Here is an 18,698-nt window from a genome sequence, read left to right as displayed (position 1 = left end):
ACCTACGATGTCAAATGGAAAGTAGCCAAAGCTCTACTACTTGGTAAATTCCTAGATGCAAACAATGTTTTTTTTTTTTAAAGATTTTTATTTATTTATTCATGAGAGACACACAGAGAGAGGCAGAGACACTAGCAGAGGGAGAAGCAGGCTCCCTGCAGAAAGCCCAATGCGGGACTCGATCCGAGAACCCTGGTATCACGCCCTGAGCTGAGGGCAGACGCTCAACCACTGAGCCCCCCAGGTGCCTCGCAAACAATGAAAAAAAGAATAGTGAGAATAAAACAAATCTTAATAGAAGGAATAAAATGGCAGCAGTAAGAGCAGGAATTGTTTCTTAAAAAGCAGAAAATTATTACAACTTGGGAGGTAAAGCAGCAAAACATACTCACCACTTATAAATTTAAGTTTTTTTAATAATACATTTATTTTTTATTGGTGTTCAATTTGTCAACATACAGAATAACACCCAGTGCTCATCCCGTCAAGTGCCCCCCTCAGTGCCCGTCACCCATTCACCCCCACCCCCCGCCCTCCTCCCCTTCCACCACCCCTAGTTAGTTCCCAGAGTTAGGAGTCTTTCATGTTCTGTCTCCCTTTCTGATATTTCCCACTTATTTTTTCTCCTTTCCCCTTTATTCTGTTTCACTAATTTTTATATTCCCCAAATGAATGAGACCATATAATGTTTGTCCTTCTCCGAGTGACTTACTTCACTCAGCATAATACCCTCCAGTTCCATCCACGCGAAGCAAATGGTGGGTATTTGTCGTTTCTAATGGCTGAGTAATATTCCATTGTATACATAGACCACATCTTCTTGATCCATTCATCTTCCGATGGACACTGAGGTCCCTTCCACAGTTTGGCTATTGTGGACATTGCTGCTAGAAACATCGGGGTGCAGGTGTCCCGGCGTTTCATTGCATCTGTATCTTTGGGGTAAATCCCCAGCAGTGCAATTGCTGGGTCGTAGGGCAGGTCTATTTTTAACTCTTTGAGGAACATCCACACAGTTGTCCAGAGTGGCTGCACCAGTTCACATTCCCACCAACAGTGTAAGAGGGTTCCCCTTTCTCCACATCCTCTCCAACATTTGTGGTTTCCTGCCTTGTTAATTTTCCCCATTCTCACTGGTGTGAGGTGGTATCTCATTGTGGTTTTGATTTGTATTTCCCTGATGGCAGGTGATGCAGAGCGTTTTCTCATGTGCATGTTGGCCATGTCTGTGTCTTCCTCTGTGAGATTTCTCTTCATATCTTTTGCCCATTTCATGATTGGATTGTTTGTTTCTTTGCTGCTGAGTTTAATAAGTTCTTTATAGATCTTGGAAACTAGCCCTTTATCTGATATGTCATTTGCAAATATCTTCCCCCATTCTGTAGGTTGTCTTTTAGTTTTGTTGACTGTATCCTTTGCTGTGCAAAAGCTTCTTATCTTGATGAAGTCCCAATAGTTCATTTTGCTTTTGTTTCTTTTGCCTTCGTGGATGTATCTTGCAAGAAGTTACTGTGGCCAAGTTCAAAGGGTGTTGCCTGTGTTCTCCTCTAGGATTTTGATGGAATCTTGTCTCACATTTATTTATTTATTTATTTTTTTAAATTTTTATTTATTTATGATAGGAACACAGTGAGAGAGAGAGGCAGAGACACAGGCAGAGGGAGAAGCAGGCTCCATGCACCGGGAGCCCGACGTGGGATTCGATCCCGGATCTCCAGGATCGCGCCCTGGGCCAAAGGCAGGCGCCAAACCGCTGCGCCACCCAGGGATCCCTTGTCTCACATTTAGATCTTTCATCCATTTTGAGTTTATCTTTGTGTATGGTGCAAGAGAGTGGTCTAGTTTCATTCTTCTGAATGTCCTGAATGTTTCATTCTTCTAGATGTCCAATTTTCCCAGCACCATTTATTGAAGAAACTGTCTTTTATCCCGTGGATAGTCTTTCCTGCTTTGCTGAATATTAGTTGACCATAAAGTTGAGGGTCCACTTCTGGATTCTCTATTCTGTTCCACTGATCTATGTGTCTGTTTTTGTGCCAGTACCACACTGTCTGGATGACCACAGCTTTGTAGTACAACCTGAAATCTGGCGTTGTGATGCCAAGGCGCAACGGAATACACAAGGATCCTCACCTCCCGATCTCCTGATTCTTCCAAATACACAGGTATTACATGAAAGATGGGGAGCCTGGAAATATAGGGGGAGTAGTATAGCAATCAGATGTTAGTGTCCGTACTGGTTTCAAACACTCAGTACTAGAACTATACCATGGGTTAAGGAAACATGTTCTAGACTCAAAAAGACTCTGACAGGAGTCCCAGCTCTACCACTGGCCAGACAGGTTTCTCAAACATTCTGACTCCCAAATTCCTCATCTCTAGTTCAGGGATTACAGAAATCTCAACAAATAGCCAGTTTACTTTGTATAAAAGAGTGTGGCCCTTATAAGTCTAAGGTTTTCATCACAGGCAATAGGAAGTGAAAAACTGTGTAGGTAAAAGGAACTCTAAGAGACGAAGTATTGGGGATAGGCATTTTGCATGCATGTGTGTGAGAGACAGAGAAATAAGAACAAAAAATATTGGGGGCATCTGGGTGGCTCAGTCATTTAAGCATCTGACTCTGGATTTTGGCTCAGGTCATGATCTCAGCGTCATGAGATGGAGCCCAGCTTTGGGCTCTGTACTGGGCGTGGAGCCTGCTTATGATTATCTCCCTTTCTCTCTGCCCCTCCCCACACCCCTGTGCACATTCTCTCTTTAAAAAAAAGATTAAAAATATTAAAAATTAAAGATGCACAGTATGAGGGCAAACTATAGATATTGGTAGCTGGTTAAAAATACCAATGAACCCACGGAACAGAAAAGCCATAGAAGTTTGGAAGAAGAGATGGCAGGTGGAGCAGATGGTCCAGAGAAATGCTTGAAATTCAGTTTGGGAGAAAGAAAGGATGTTGATGCCTAAACAGCCATCCTTTCAGAAGCCTATCAGAACTGCATTCCTGTGGGCCAGGGAGGAAGCAGCAGTTCTGGGGAGGAGGAAGATGGCATGAGGTCAGAGGGTGCTACTGCCCCTGGGTGACCTCTATCTAGAAACAGTGCTGCCCAGGGGAATGCTGTCATGGCTCTAAGCACCGAGAGAGAGTCAGGTAGAGACAAAAGGGTCTCCATAGAACTCTGATACCTATGACCCCAAGTATAAGAATTATAACCATAGGCACAATTTTCTTGTACTCTTTATGTTTCTTGCCATGCAGATCATTGGATGAAACAAATTAGTATTGACACCAAGTAAAGCTGACAATAGCACTGAACTCACAACTCCCTTCCAGTGTATTTCTTGTCTTCCCCAATTTGTGGCTCATCTATTTACAACTTAAAGAGCTGCGAAGGATATTGATGACAACACAAGGAGTGTGGAACAGATGGACCAAGGGGCTCCAGCTCAACTCTGGAGAATGATTGTTGGAGTTAGCAGGCTGTAAAGCCACTGGCCCCATCTGGATTTATGGGAACAGGATGTGTAGCCTAACAGAGCTAGCTTCAGCCTCACTTAACCATAGGCACCAAGATCTTAGCTCCATGTATCAACTGAGTCTCCTGGAAGATTTGGGAAAGATGAAGGGATAGGGACATTGTTATGGAAAGTCACAGATTCTAATCTTTAATTAGAGATGGAACTGTCTCTGCCCTTTCATGAATCAGCAAAAAGAACCACTGTCTCCAAACCTGTGAGCCTCAGAAAGGAAGGAGAGAGAGAGAAATGGGAGAACCGTGAAGAAAATAAGTGAAGGCTGGGTCAGCCAAGCTCATTTTCCTCAACACTTTGAAGTTATTCTTAAATAACCTTGAGCAAGACAAGTCACACTGCTACATGCCATGGAAGACAAATTCACAAAGCACATGTTTTGTTTCGTGGATTATTTCCCATTTGTTATAGAAATCTGACAGAGAGACCCCTGATAGGTCACCATTGCTGAGAACCTAGGGCAGTTTATCTTTCTAGTGCTTAAGACACCCTGGGGGTAAGGAAGGATCTCCTATGAATTCTGTGTATTAGTTATCTTGGCTACACAGTGGCATCTACAGTTTGCCTTTTCCTGTTAATCGGGTGATACCAAATGGGGCCAACTCCAAGAGCAACACCTAGGCCTAGGTTTTCCACCTCGGTCACCACCTCAGCCCTCCATAAGCTGGTGTTCAGTGTGAAGACCTAGATATCTCAGCAAGGGAGTTGTCCTGTAGCACTTCTGAAGCTCCTGGAGCTATGTTCCACCAGGGCAGAGCAGAGGGGACCAAGATGGTGGTGTCTTGTGTTCTTAGAGTTCCTTGGAGATGATGATGAAAACTCTGAGATTTGGTTGTTTTTTGTTTAAGATTTTATTTATTCATGAGAGACATGGAGAGAGGCAGAGACATAGGCAGGGAGAGAAGCAGGCTCCCCGTGGGGAGCCTGATGTGGGACTCAATCCCAGAACCCTGGGATCACAACTTGAGCCAAAGGCATATGCTCAACCACTGAGCCACCAGGTGCCCTGAAAAAGCTGAGATTTGATTTGCCCTTTTATTACCGAACGCAGCCATGAGCACCTGAGGTCCATGCCAGGAGATGGTCTATGTGACAGATGCCTACTGAACCCAGCTACAGTCTGAGGCACAGTGAAATGGGGAAGATGTCATCCATTTAAGAGCTAGTACAGGAATTTATCCTAGAAAGAGACTTGCCTTTTTGAGAAAAATGCCTTGAGAAGCTCACTTGTGTAGTCAGTTCCCTTTGAAGCATGGCTTTTCCCCGGTGCCAAGATTTCAGAGAAAGAGCCAAAGTTATTCTGCATGAGAAAACTGTTTTTATTTTGTCTTAGAGAAAGGAAAGAGGAAAATACAACAGAGGAAGGATAAGGTAGGGTGCCGGAGACCATGTGCTGCACAGTGGAATTCATCTTTACCAATATTATTAAAAACTATAAAATATTTGGTTTGGTTGGATTTCTTATGGAAACCTGTGAACAGGGCTAACAGGGTAAATGCCCACCCTGGGCAAAACAGAGGTCACAGACACAGATAAAAGGAGGCGAGACGGACCACTTGCCATCTGTACAGCAGCACCATATTTCTGGTATTTGAAATCAAACCTGTGCAGCCTGCCTGGTCTGTGATTATGCAAATAGAGCCCAAAGCAGCTGTGCCCCCATCAGGGCTGCAGGTGAGCTCAGACAGGTGTGTAGCCCAGGGCAGCTGCAGCTCAGAAACTACTACAAACTGACCCCAGCAACCACCTCCTCTATCTTTGAAGCACATTTCTTTCCCTCTTTAAGAAGGGGCCTCCGCAGGAGGAGATCCTCTGAAGGATCTCACCTCCTTGACAGCTGCCAATACCCAAATCTCTGCAGTTTCTAGGAGGACTCCCACCTCTGCGCCACTTTTCTTGTCCACTCCATTCCGTGCCACTCTATTCATCCCATGCACAATTCCCTGAGCACCGACTCTGTGCTTGATGCCTCATAAGGCCCTGGCCACCCGGCTAACACAACATCTAGGGGACGAGGACACACCCTTTCTTTGCACCCCTGGGGGGCTGGGCTCCAGGGGACTGATCCCTTATTCCTCCTTGGCTTCTGAGCACACTGCTGGAAGGCAGAGCTTTTCCTCATCTTTGAGATCCATCCTTCAGAAAGACTAGCCTCAATTCTAGCAGTCCTCCTACATTTTCATATTTTCTTATATGCTGTTGCTGCCTGCATGTTGACTATTGCTACTGAAACAAATCCCTACTAACTTAGTGGCTTAGAGCAATATAAATGTGTTCACTTGCAGTTCCGGAGGTCAGGAGCCGAAAATGAGCCAGCAGGGCTGTGTTCCTTCTGGAGGCTCTAGGGGAGAACCCATTTGTTCACCTTTTCCAGCTTCTAGAGGCTGCCAATATTTTTTGGCTTGTTTCTGCAACACACCAACCTCTGCTTCTGTCACCACATGACCCTCTTTCTGAGTCTGACCTGCCTGCCTCCCTCTTACAAGGACACTTGTGACTCCATTGGATCCACCTGGCTGCGTCAGGCGACTCTCCCCACCTCAAGAGGCCAAATATAATCACACATGTGAAATCTCTTCTGTACTCACAGGTTCTGGGGGTGAGAATGTGGGCATCTTTAGGGGGTTATTATTCAGCTTGCTAGAGTCACCAAGATATAAGAAACTACCCCTGTCACCCTACCCGTTTGGGAGCTGTGTTTAGCTTCCCGATGTCTGTAGCGGTAGGTGGCTGGAAGCCCCATCTCCATAAGACACTGGGGGTCATCTTGAGGTCATCTTGACATGAGGTGTGGCTGAAAACTAAAAATAATAAAACCTGCTCTTCTTAAGATGCATTCATTCATTCGTTTAGCAAACATTTAAAAAATACTGTTGGGCTGTTGAACGAGGGATAAAAATATAAAGGCATGTTCAATGTCATATGTCAGCAGGGAACCTGCCAATTAAAACAAGATTCCACACATATCTGTAAAATCCCAAGCAGTGACAATACCAAATACTAGTGAGGATGTGGAGCAACAGGAATTCTCACTCACTGCTGGTGGGAATGCACAACGATACGGCAACTTCAAGGATAGTTTGGCATTTTCTCACAAAGCCAGTGCTTCTTGGCATTTACCCAAGTGAGCTGAAAGCTTATGTCCCCATAAAAATCTGCACTTGAATGTTTATAGTGGCTTTGTTAATAATTGCCCCAAATTGGAAGCAACCATAATGTCCTTCCACAGGCACATGGGTAAACAAACTGTGATGCCTTCGTACAGTGGAATATTATTCAGTGATTAAAAAAAAAGAAATGAGCAATTAAGCTACAAAAGATACGGGGAGAGGAAGCAAAACATGTATTGCCAAACAAAAAAGGCCAGTCTGAAAAGGCTAGCTACTGTAGGATTCCAGCTACAACACATTCTGAAAAAGGCAAAGCTATGGAGTCAGGAAAAAAGATCTGTGGTTGCCAGGGGTTTGCACGGAGGGAAGGGAGAAGAATGTGTGGAGCACAAGGTGTTTAGAGCAGTGAAATTATTCCCTACGATACTGTGCTGGTAGACACAGGTCATTACACATTTGTCGAAACCCAAAGAACTGCACAACACAAAGAGTGAACTCTAATGTCAACCAAAGACTTTAGTTAATAATAACATATCAATATTGGCGCATTAATTGTAACTGAGGTAGCATATTAATGCAAGATGTTACTAATAGGGAAACTGAGTGGGTGGGGCATCTGGAAACTCTCTGCACTTTGTGCTCAGTTTTTCTATACTCCTAAAACTGCTCTAGGAGAAAATCAATTTAACAATGCACAGTACATTAGATGAGGATGAAAAAAAAATAAACACACAGGTATAGAAGTAAGAGTGCAAGCTATTTTACTTTTTAGGTGGTTAGGGATGACCTCATGGATGAGGTAATGTTTGAAAAGTCTTAGAAGAAGTGACAGAAGAAGAAGTCATGTAGACTTCTAGTGGGGAAAAAATAAACTTTTCAGGTCAAGAGAAGCAGGTGCAAAGGCCCTGCAGCGGACATATGCTTAGTGTGCCTGGAGTAAATGAGCTTGAAGAGATAGTAGGGATGGGAGGTGGGGGAAAGGACATGTCATATGGCAGCTTACTGGTCACCATGAAGAGATGAAATTTTACCCTGAGTGAGATGAGGAGCCTCCGGGAGACTGCAAGTAGAGGAGTGACACTGCCCAATTTATTTTTAAGAAAGTTCTTCTCACTCTTGTGAGAAGAATAGACTATCGTGGGAGGAAGAATGGAACCAGAAGACCTAATTTAAGTTCTGCAGAGTTGGTGGGAAGAAGTGTTATAGCTAGACCTAGAAACAGGATTATGTCCTTGTTTGAGCCTCTGGCTCATTTAAAAAAAAAAAAAAAGGGAAAAAAGGATTGGCCCCCAGTACAGAGAAAAGAAACATGGGGACAGAATTTAGTTTTCATATGAGTTGTTGGAAGCCTAGTATTTTGGTGAAACTGCTCTGACTGTCCCTGAAAGTTCCCAGGCTAGGGTCTCCCCTTGGAAAGTGTCATAATATCTCCATACAGAATGAAACTTAACTATCGGTTTCCAAGAAAGTGGGAATTCTGTGCTCCTATAATGACTCGGACAGATAGTGTGGTGTCTGGAAGACCTGATCCATCCCAAGTTCTACCCAAAATTCCTTTACATTTATTAACTATTTTGGTCGTCACAATTGTCCCATTATTAGGCCTATTGACTGCAGACTAGAGAGGTCAAATAGTGTCCCAAAGTCATCCAGTAGTAAATAGCAAGCAGGTCTACCTTACCCTGAAGGTTCCTTCCCTAGGTACGTGAAGACCAGCCCATCAGAAGGTCCTGAACATTCCAAAGGACACGCTTCCACACAACCTTGCTGCTTATTTCTGGAAGAGAATCATGAGAGACCTACACTTCCCTGTAAAACCCATTTCCTGTTTGACACAGAGGCTGTTTGACACAGAGGCTGTTTGACACCCTCTGTCCAACTGGGTTTGGAGTCAGTGAGAGAAGGAAGGGAAATTTTTAAGAGGAGGGTAGTGAAATGTGTCCAAAAAGGCAAATTTGGGCAGATGTCTTGACTGCTCACCTGCCATTTCTAAGTGGTTCCCACGGTAGGGAGGCCGGTGGCTAACAAAGACAAAGGAAAGCCACATTCCTCTTAGAAGGATTGTGAGGATTGTGTGGGCCTTCTGGTTGCTGCCACATCTCTGGGGTGGGCAGTGAGGTGGGGTGGGGTCAGGCTGGCCTGGATGCCCAGATCTTGGCTACGGGCCCCAGTGGCCCTGACTCCCAGAGACTCTCAGCTTTGTCCCAGGCTATGTCTTCTCGCCATTGAGTAGCAGACCCTTCCCCGGCTGTGTAATTGGGTGGATTTGCTCCAGAAGGTCCCCCGTTGCTGGGGGCCAGGCCCTAATGGAGGTTTGAGTGGGGGAGGGTGTTAAAGAGGTGCCAGATGAATGATGACTCTGGGGTGGGCAATGTCCACATCCACAGGCCATTCACCAGCTGCGTTTTAAAACTCCAAGAGGAGAAACGCTCGCTGGCTGCCTACATCCTGAATGCTCGTGACACAGAGGGTGCTTGGCAGGGAGATGGTGTTTACTTTATCCCTGCCCCCTGAATCCTGAAGGCCATTTTAATTAGCTTTCAAACAGCTTCTGTGCTTTTTGGTCTTTGAGTTTGCTCTTATGGCCACACACAGCCGCCCATACATAATCCTATTTTAATGGAATCAGGGGACGCATCAGAATGGCTCTATCGTATCAGTGTCTCATTAAAATGGACATCTCTTGCTATGGCAGGGGAGAAGGGCTGCTTTGTAGTTTATCAGTGTTTTTAATTATTTAGAGAAAATTTCCACACACACTTGCGTTGGTGAATAGAGGTCAAGCTGTCTTCTTTCTTTCTTTCTTTTAATGAACAAGAAAGGTTGTTTTCCTGCTTCCAGAGTAAGCTGCCAAAGAAGGAAAGGCTGTGACCGGCTTGAATATAATAACAGATTCCTGGTAAAATTGGCTGTGTTTAAAAAACATACTGTTTCTAATATTTGGAGCGCAGTTGTAAGTATTTATGGGGGCAAGAGGGGGTGGGGAGCCACACTAGGGGACTCATGGAGGAAATGAAAGGATGTCCAATTAGCTCTGGGTGGAAATTAACTGTGTAGCCTGCAGGAAGGACCAAGCTGGTGAATCAACCACATCTGAAAGAGAAGGGACAAGAGTGATTTAAATAACTGAAGCATTTTGCATGCGTGGGTGAGGGGGGTTCATGCAGGTCATTGGGGGGGGGTTGGATGGGGGAACCACTGGCCTGGGCTGAGCTGGCTTCAGAGAGGCTGCGGGTTGGTGGATGCCCAAGGGAGCAAGGCTCAGAGGACAGGAAGGAGGATGTGGGGGTTGGTGAAGGAAGAAGATGAAGTGGGGGAGACGCTGGTCCTCCCTCTGCTAAGATGCCATCAAAGTGGGACTGGAGGGACCCGAGGGAGTCCAGTCCCCAGGTGGGGAAGCCTTTGTAGGGCAAGAGGATGGAGGATGTGGAAGAGGCATTCCTTAGCTGAGTCTCCTAGAGAGCCGGAGAGCTTGGAACATGACAGTTTGAGGACTTGGGAATGAAAGGTGGTACTGGCGAGCAATTGAAGTTTTCCTGATGGAATTCTTGGTGAGACGTTTAATCCACATACCTAGCACGGAGTCCCTGGTAAGGTCCTTACCCTAGCATCTGTATCGCTTGGAGTCCCAGAAGGAAATAGGTGGAGAACTCACACTGGGTAACTCAGGAGAGCTTCATAAAGACTCTGCAAAGGTGTGGGCAGTGTGAGAAAACCACAAGGGACAGTGTTTGGGGCAGGAAACCATGTGGGGAGAGCATCATCACCCCATCATCTGAAGGGGGCTGGAGGCACCAGGACTGAACCTGGGCAGTGGGGAGAGGACCACCTTGGTGGAGACGTATGACAGTCATGGGGATAAATACCCAGGCCCCTTTCCCTTCATCCTCCAATCGCCGATTGCTGAGTTCCATTGGTTTATCTCACTTTGAAGCCAGACATGACTGTGTAGCTGACAAGTCCAAAACTCACAGGCAAGTAGTAGGCTGAAAATTTGAGAAAATCGATGTTGCAGTCTTGGGTCCAAAGGAGGAAACTCAGGCAGAGTTTCCATGCTGCAATCTGGAGACAGAATGCCTTTCTTTTCTGGAAACATCAATTTTTGTTCTGAAGACCTTCAACTGATTGGATGCAGCTCCCCAGATTATGAAGGGTAATCTGCTTTACTCAAAGTCAATTGACAGTGAATGTCAATCACATCTAAAAAAATACCTTTACAGCAACACATAGACTGGTGTTTGGTCAAAATATCTGGACGCTGTGGTCTTGTCTGGTTGACACTTAAAATTAACCATCACACTCCTTGTGGCATAGCAAGATGAAAGCAGACTTAGGCTGAGGTTCAATCTGGAAATTTACAGTTGGAAAAATTACTCTCACACGTGTTGACTTCTCTAATCCTCAAAACCATATAGTTAAACAGGCATTATCATCCATAATTTTTGTTGTTGTTTACTTACTGTTTTACCCAAACTATTTGTTATTATATTTTAATTTTTAAAATTTAAATACAATTAATTAACATATAGTGTACTATTAATTTCAGAGGTAGAGGTCAGTGATTCATGAGTTGCACGTGACACCCAGTTCTCATCATATCACGTGTCCTCTTTAATGCCCATCACTCAATTACCTCCTGCCCCCACCCACCTTTCCCTCCAGTGACCCTCAGTTTGTTCCCTACAGTTAAGAGTCTCTTATGGTTTGTCTCCCTCTCTGATTTAATCTTGTTTTATTTTCCCTCCCTTCCCCTATGATCCTCTGTTTTGTTTCTTAAATTCCACACGAGTAAAAAAAAAAAAAAATTCCACATGAGTGAGATCATATGATAAATCTCTTTCTGACTTATTTTGCTTAGCATAATACCCTCTAGTTCCATCCATGTCATTGCAAATGGCAAGATTTCTTTTTTTTTTTGGTGGCTGAGTATATATATATATATATATATATATATATATATATACCACATCTTCTTTATCCGTTCATCTGTCGATGGACACTGAGGCTCCTTCCCCAGCTTGGCCATTGTGGACATTGCTGCTATAAACATTGGGGTGCAGGTATCTCGGTTTTTTCACTGCACCTGTATCTTCGGGGTAAATCCCCAGCAGTGCAATTGCTGGGTCATAGGGTAGCTTTATTTTTAACTCTTTGAGGAACCTCCACACAGTTTTCCAGAGTGGCTGCACTAGTTCACATTCCCACCAACAGTGTAAGAGGGTTCCCCTTTCTCCACATCCTTGCCAACATTTGTTGTTTCCTGTCTTGTTAATTTTCACCATTCTCACTGGTGTGAGGTGGTAGCTCATTGTGGTTTTGATTTGTATTTCCGTGATGGCAAGTGATGTGGAGCATTTTCTCATGTGCTTGTTGGCCATGTCTATGTCTTCTTTGGAGAAATGTCTGTAAATGTCTTCTGCCCATTTCTTGACTGAATTATTTGTTCTTTGGGGATTCGTTTAATAAATTCCTCATAGATCTTGGATACTAGCCCTTTATCTGATAAGACATTTGTAAAGATCTTCTCCCATTCTGTAGGTTGTCTTTTGGTTTTGTCGACTGTTTCCTTTGCTGTGTAGAAGCTTTTTTATTTTAATGAAGCCCCAGTGGTTCATTTATGCTTTTGTTTCCTTTATCCATAATTTACAGAAGTTGCAGTTGAAACTCGGAGAAGCTACTGCTCAAGGACAGCTGGAAAATTGTAGAGGCAAGACTCACATTCAGGTTCCCTGATTTCAATCATAGACAGTTTCTAAGGGAGTAATACATAAAGTCCCATTATCAAATCACATATGAGGAACTTACTTAAAAATAATTAAGTGGGAGAATGGATGAAACATGATTGGTTCTGTATTGATCATTATTGGGGCTAGGTGATTGGTAAATGGAGGCTCATTGTATTTTCCTCTACACTTTTGGGCATGTTTGAGGATTTTCACAATGAAATCTCACACCTTTCTGAGCACTTTGCTACATTAAAAAAGTAAAGCTCTCCACTCAAGCTTTATGATTTGTAGCTGCATGAATTCAAGCCCTTTGAATCTAATTATGCTTTTCCCTATTTTGCTTTTGAAGGGCCTTCTTTGCCAAGTTGTGAAGGAGGCTATGGCAGGTGTCTTTGCTCTCAGGTTACACTGTTCATCTCCCAATGACATTGACCCTTTCATCATGTGGGCTGACATGTAGGTCATGCCATGGGATAACAGTCACAAGCACAGGCTCTGCAGCCAGATTGTCTGGGTTTGATCCCTGACTCTGCCAGTTACCAGCTGGACACCCTTGGTGAACCCCTTAACCTCTCTATCCCAGCGTCACCATCCCCAAAACAGGACAGTGATGGTACCTTCTTCCTAGATTTAGTATGAGGACTAAATGAGCTTACATTACTAAAGTACTAAAAATCATCTCTGCACACAGTCGGTGTCATGTAAGTCTATGTCTGTTTTCATGAAAGAATAAACTTATAGCTTCATGTGTTTTTCTGGTGGCTTTGTCTTCCAGTGCTGGAAGAGAACGCAATAGGTAAATCGCTGACTCATTTAATAATTTTATTTATTTATTTATTTATTTATTTATTTATTTATTTAAGATAGGTAGAGAGAGGGAGGCAGAGGCAGGGGGAGAGGCAGGCTCCCCGAGGAGCCTGGGAAGAGCCTGATGTGGGACTTGATCCTAGGGCCTTGGACCCTAGGACCCTGGGATCATGACCTGACCCAAAGGCAGACACTTAATCAACTGAGCCTGATTCACTTAATAATTGTTGAGGCCTTGTTTTCTATCTATTACAATGATGATCCTAAAGATAAGAGTCTTTGGCACTGGAGCACAGTTTAGTTGGGAAAGGCAGACTATTAACTAAATCAATGGTTCTTAACATTCACTAAGACATAAGCCTTTAGAGAATTGTATGAGGATTATGAATCATCTCCACAAAAATACTCATACTCATAAGTTATTGAGTATAATTTAACCCTATGTACCAGGTTATGAACTCCTAAAATAAATAATTATAAATAGTATGATCAATACTATATAGAGATACATTTCCTATTTAACTGTCCAGTCCAATTTCTCAACACTGACCTGCCCTACTCTCCAGTTCTACTATATTGACCTTCTTTCATTCTTTAATGAAATGGTTTCCAAAGTCTTGGTTGTATACCCCAATTAGAACACAACAACAGATAAATAAGCAAAAAGCTTCTAGGTTCACACACCCACACCCACACACACACACACACACACTCCAAGATATGCGTATTTATTTATAAATTATATACATATTTTATTACCATTTACTAATAGAACTATAAATAAGGTAATATTTGACACTAACAACAGAGGATACAAATACATATTTCAAAAAACCGTGGTGATAATTTTGTATTCTTTTTCAGCCTTCTTGTCAGATCTGATTAAATAATTGTTTTTCTCTCATAATGTAGTTGACAAAGAACTTATATGAGGCAGTGTCAGTTCAGAAGCAAATTCTTAAAAACATTTTTTTAAAGATTTTATTTATTTGTTTATGAGAGACACAGAGACAGAGACATAGGCAGAGGGAGAAGCAGGCTCCCTGTGGAGAGCCTGATGCAGGAGTTGATCCTAGGACCCTGGGATCATACCCTGAGCCAAAGGCGGACACTCAAACACTGAGCCACCCAGGTGCCCCTTAAAATTTTTTTTAATTGACGTATAGGGGCACCTGGCTGGCCCAGTCAGTTAAGCATCAGTCTCCTGGTTTCAGCTCAGATGGTGATCTCTGGGTTGCTGGACAAAGCCCTTGCCTGCATCAGGCTTCACGGTGAGTGAGGAGTCTGCTTGAGATTCTCTCTCCCTTTCCCTCTTCCCCTCCTACTTGTCCTCTCTCTCTCTCTCTAATAAACAAATAAATCTTTAAAAAATTTCAATTGAGGAATAATCGACACATAACATTATATTGGTTCCAGGTGCACAACATAACAATCGGATATATGTACACATTGCAAAATGATCATCATAATCAGTCTAGTTACCATTTGTCATCATACAAAGGTAGCTTTTAGGATTTACTCTCTTGGTAACTTCCAACTATACTCAAGAATATTATTAACTAGTCACCATGCCTTACAATTACATTCCCATTATTTATTTTGTAACTGGCAGTTTGTACCTCTTGACCTTTATCGGTTTTACCCACTATCCAACATACCTGCCCTCTGGCAACCACCGTTCTGTGCTTTGTATCTGTGATTTTGTTTATTTTGTTGATTTGCTTATTTTGTTTTTTAGATTCCACTTATAAGTAAAATCATATGGTATTTGTCTTTGACTTATTTCACTTAGCAGAATTACTCCAAGATTTATCCCTGTTGTCACAAATAGCAAGATTACACTCTTTTAGTGGCTCAGTAGTATTCCATTATATCTAGATACCACATCTTTTTTATCCATTCATCCACTGATGGACACTTAGGTTGTTTCCACGTTTTGGCTATTGTAAATAATGCTGTGATGGACACAGGGGTACATATATTTTTGTAAATTAGTGGTTTTGCTTTCATTAGATAAATAGCCAGAAGAGGAATTGCTGTATCATATGATATTCTATTTTTAATATTTATAGTAACCTTCATACTATTTTCCAAGTGGTTGTAGCAATTTATGTTCCCACTAACGATATATAAGGGTTGCTTTTTTTCCATATCTTTGTTGTTATTTATTAGGGCTTTTTTTTCTGACAATAGCCATTCTAACTAGAGTAAGGTGATTATTTCATAGTGGTTTTAATCTGCATTCCTTTTTAAAATTGTTTTTAAAGATTTTATTTATTTATTCATGAGAGACACAGAGAGAGGCAGAGACACAGGCATAGGGAGAAGCAGGCTCCCTGTGGGGAGCCCAATGCAGGACTCGATTCCAGGACTCTGGGATCACGACCTGAGCCAAAGGCAGACACTCAACCATTGAGCCACCCAGGTGTCCCTTAATTTGCATTTCTCTGACGATGAATGATTTTGAGACTCACGTCTTTTCATGTGCCTGTTGGCCATCTGTGTGTCTTCTTTGGAAAAATGTCTATTCAGATCCTCTGTCCATTTTTTAATTGGATTGTTTGTTTTTTGCTATTGTGCTTTATGAGTTGCTGTATATTTTGGGCATTGAATATATCATCAACATATCATTATTTTCTCCCATCCAGTAGGTTGTCTTTTCATTTTGTTGATGGTTTCCTTTGTGGTGCAGAAGCTTTTTAGTTTGATGTAGTCCCACTTGTTTATTTTTGCTTTTGAAGTAAGATCCAAAAATTCATTGCCAAGACCAAAGTCAAATAGCTTACCACTCATGTTTTCTTCTAGGAGATCTATGCCTTGAGGTCTTACATTCAAGTCTTTTTTTTTTTTTTTTTTTTTTTTTTACATTCAAGTCTTTAATCTAATTTTTGTGTATGGTGTAACAGAGTGGTCAGAAAAAAATTCTTGTTCACATCTACTTACATACCTTCCATCTGTGGCTTCTTTGCAGAAACCTCTGTGAATACACTATATTGTTAGGTTTGGACTAAGCAATATAATGCATGAGTTCATGTAACAGACACAGATGAGCTGCACATTAGGGCCCGGTTGTTCTGCTTCCAGAATACACCATATTCTTCCCATGGCATGTGACCTTCTGACACTAAGGGATATGCTGGTTTCAGCCTGTTTATTAGACAATAATAGAGCTTGATTTTCTCCTATTCTGTTAAAAATTCAGCAAAAGTATGTGACTATTCCTTATTCCTGCTTCATCATGGATTATTTTATGGACCCCTTTGGAAATAAGCACCCTGCTTTGGAAACCTGTGCTTGCAATCACAGGCCATCTAGCCATAGTCTCCCCAAGGCTGTGTTTGCTGCCTGGTACACTTTTGCTGCCCACTTACTCAGGGCCTAATTTCTATACTCCCTTCAAGGTTCAAGGAGCTTCTAACCTTCCTTTTTTTTTTTTTTTTTTTTTTTTACATTTTATTTATTTATTCATGAGAGACACACAGAGAGAGAGAGAGTCAGAGACATAGGCAGAGGGAGAAGCAGGCACCCCTCAAGGAATCCAATGCAAGACTAAATCTCAGGACCCCGGGGTCATGCCCTGAGCCAAAGGCAGATGCTCAATCACTGAGCCACCCAGGTCGCCCCTGTCTAACCAACCTTCCTTAAATCAGGTTGGGTACTTCTACTGTTTATTTTCCTAGCACTTATTCCTACAACTAATACTTGATGAGTTTGTTATTCCAGGTTTAGCCAGGTAAGCAAAATGGACATGGCCTTGCACTTGATGAAGTGTACAGTCTAGAGGAGTGAGTAGTCACTAATCAGCTAATGATCCAAATAAATATGAAATTACAATTGTGTTAAATGCTTTGATAGAGAAGTACAAGCTGGGATAAAAGCATAAAGGAGGGGGATTTGATTTAGCCCTGGGGAATTAGTTGAGTTTAAACCTGAAGGAGATTTAGACAAGGGGAGAGAGACTTCTAGAGAGGAGAGTGGGAAAAATAGCATATGCAAAGGCCCTGTGGCAGGAAGGGGGCATTTATTTTAACACTTACTGTAATTTTATAGTTCCTTGTAAAACTGCACCCCTCCTTGGATGCTGAACTCTGGAGGAAAAGAGAGTGTGTCTGTCCTGTTCACTATTGTATCACCCTTGCCTAACATAACACCCGCCACATAGTAACTGCATAGAAATATTTGTGGAATGAATGAGTGAACACATAAGAAAAACAATAAATCCAGACTGAGGACTCAGAAAAATTTTCTTAGAGGAGACAGCACTTGATGAGACATAAAAGACAAGCAGGATTTCACTACAGGAAGAATCTGGAAGAAGTGAGTTAAAGAGGGGGGAAGTAATAGGAGTGTTATTACTTGTCTGGCATCTGCAGGGGCCCTCGTCCAGCAGCAGCCCCAGCTCGGGGCAGGCAGGACAAAGGGCGGCACAAAGGATGAGGCTGGAGGGAGAAGCAGGAGGGGACACGAGGAGCCCTCCACCTGGCCCTGGGCCTTTGAAGGATTTGACCCTTAGGAGGTGTTGTGATACAGGTGCAGCAGGAGGGCCTGAGCTAAGGCTGGTGCAGTGGGGATGAAAAGAAGTCGCAATTCCAGGTGGGTGGGGGTGGAGCTGTGACCAAGAACAGGGCAGGGGGGAGCAGTGTGATGGGACTGCAGAGGAGGCCAGGCCCAACTGGAGATGCTTGTGCCATATAACCAGGAGTCAGTAGTGGTTAGGATTCCTGGGTCTGAAGTCACCTGTGTTCTCTGACTTAGGGTCAGGGAATCCTAGTCAGAGTGCTCTATAGGATACAGCAATAGGCTAAGACACTGTCCCCATCCTGGGGGGTTCCAGTCATTAGGGAAAGCACTACACACATGGTAGGAAGTGTTAGGTAAGAGAGGGAGGCCACTTCTTGAGGGGCAAAGGGTGATGGGAATCTGCTCAGAAACCGCTGCACCGGGGGAAAAGTCACATGTCATCCATATCCTGTGGTGGTGGCAGCAGGGAAATGTGGGTGTCTTTGTTGGCATTAACCTCAAAAAGCTAGTTCTTTAAAACCCAGATTGCACAGTGACTTTTAAAAATAGCCGTTAGTGTGGAGCCTTTTGGAAAGTCTAAATAAATTACATTCATTGGTTTCCCCTTGTCCACTCATTAATCTTCTCAAAGGCTGCAGCACATTAATCAGGCCTGCCTTCTCCTGGAATTGCCTTTCCCGGGGAAGTTCTGCGTATCTGAGTGCACCCCATCAATTCCACACTCCTGCCTGTGTGATGCTGGAAGGAGTGAGCTCTGTTCCTGGTTCCCAGAAGCCCCTGCAGAGTCTTCCCCTTGCTGGAGTCACACCAGTATTTTCTGCCCCCAGGCGTCACAGCTCGCGGTGCTGATACATGACACATGGACGGACAGTTGCACAATGTCACCATCTCTCCTTCCTCAGCCCCTCAAAAAGTCCTGAGTGAGCTCCATCCCGACCCAGAGGTTTATCTTGTTGAACAACTAAGTAATTCGTGGTCATTTGGTTAGCTACCTCCAAACTACCT

The 18,698-nt window shown here is 43.2% G+C and overlaps 1 long non-coding RNA gene across 1 annotated transcript in view; it reads right to left on the bottom strand.

Annotated features, from left to right (window-relative positions):
- Window positions 1–556: 556 nt before the first annotated feature.
- The window catches only part of LOC112928953 (uncharacterized), a 29,361-nt gene continuing 11,219 nt past the window's right edge, over window positions 557–18,698 (bottom strand). Inside the window, exon 4 of the long non-coding RNA XR_012002625.1 lies at window positions 557–2,188. This is a non-coding gene — a long non-coding RNA (uncharacterized lncRNA). The remainder of the gene's footprint in view (window positions 2,189–18,698) is intronic.

Source organism: Vulpes vulpes, chromosome 7 (genome assembly GCF_048418805.1).
Source record: "Vulpes vulpes isolate BD-2025 chromosome 7, VulVul3, whole genome shotgun sequence".
In the NCBI taxonomy this organism is placed as follows: Eukaryota; Metazoa; Chordata; class Mammalia; order Carnivora; family Canidae; genus Vulpes; species Vulpes vulpes.
Note: the sequence above shows the minus strand (reverse complement) of the source record. Positions and strands in the feature narration are given on the sequence as shown.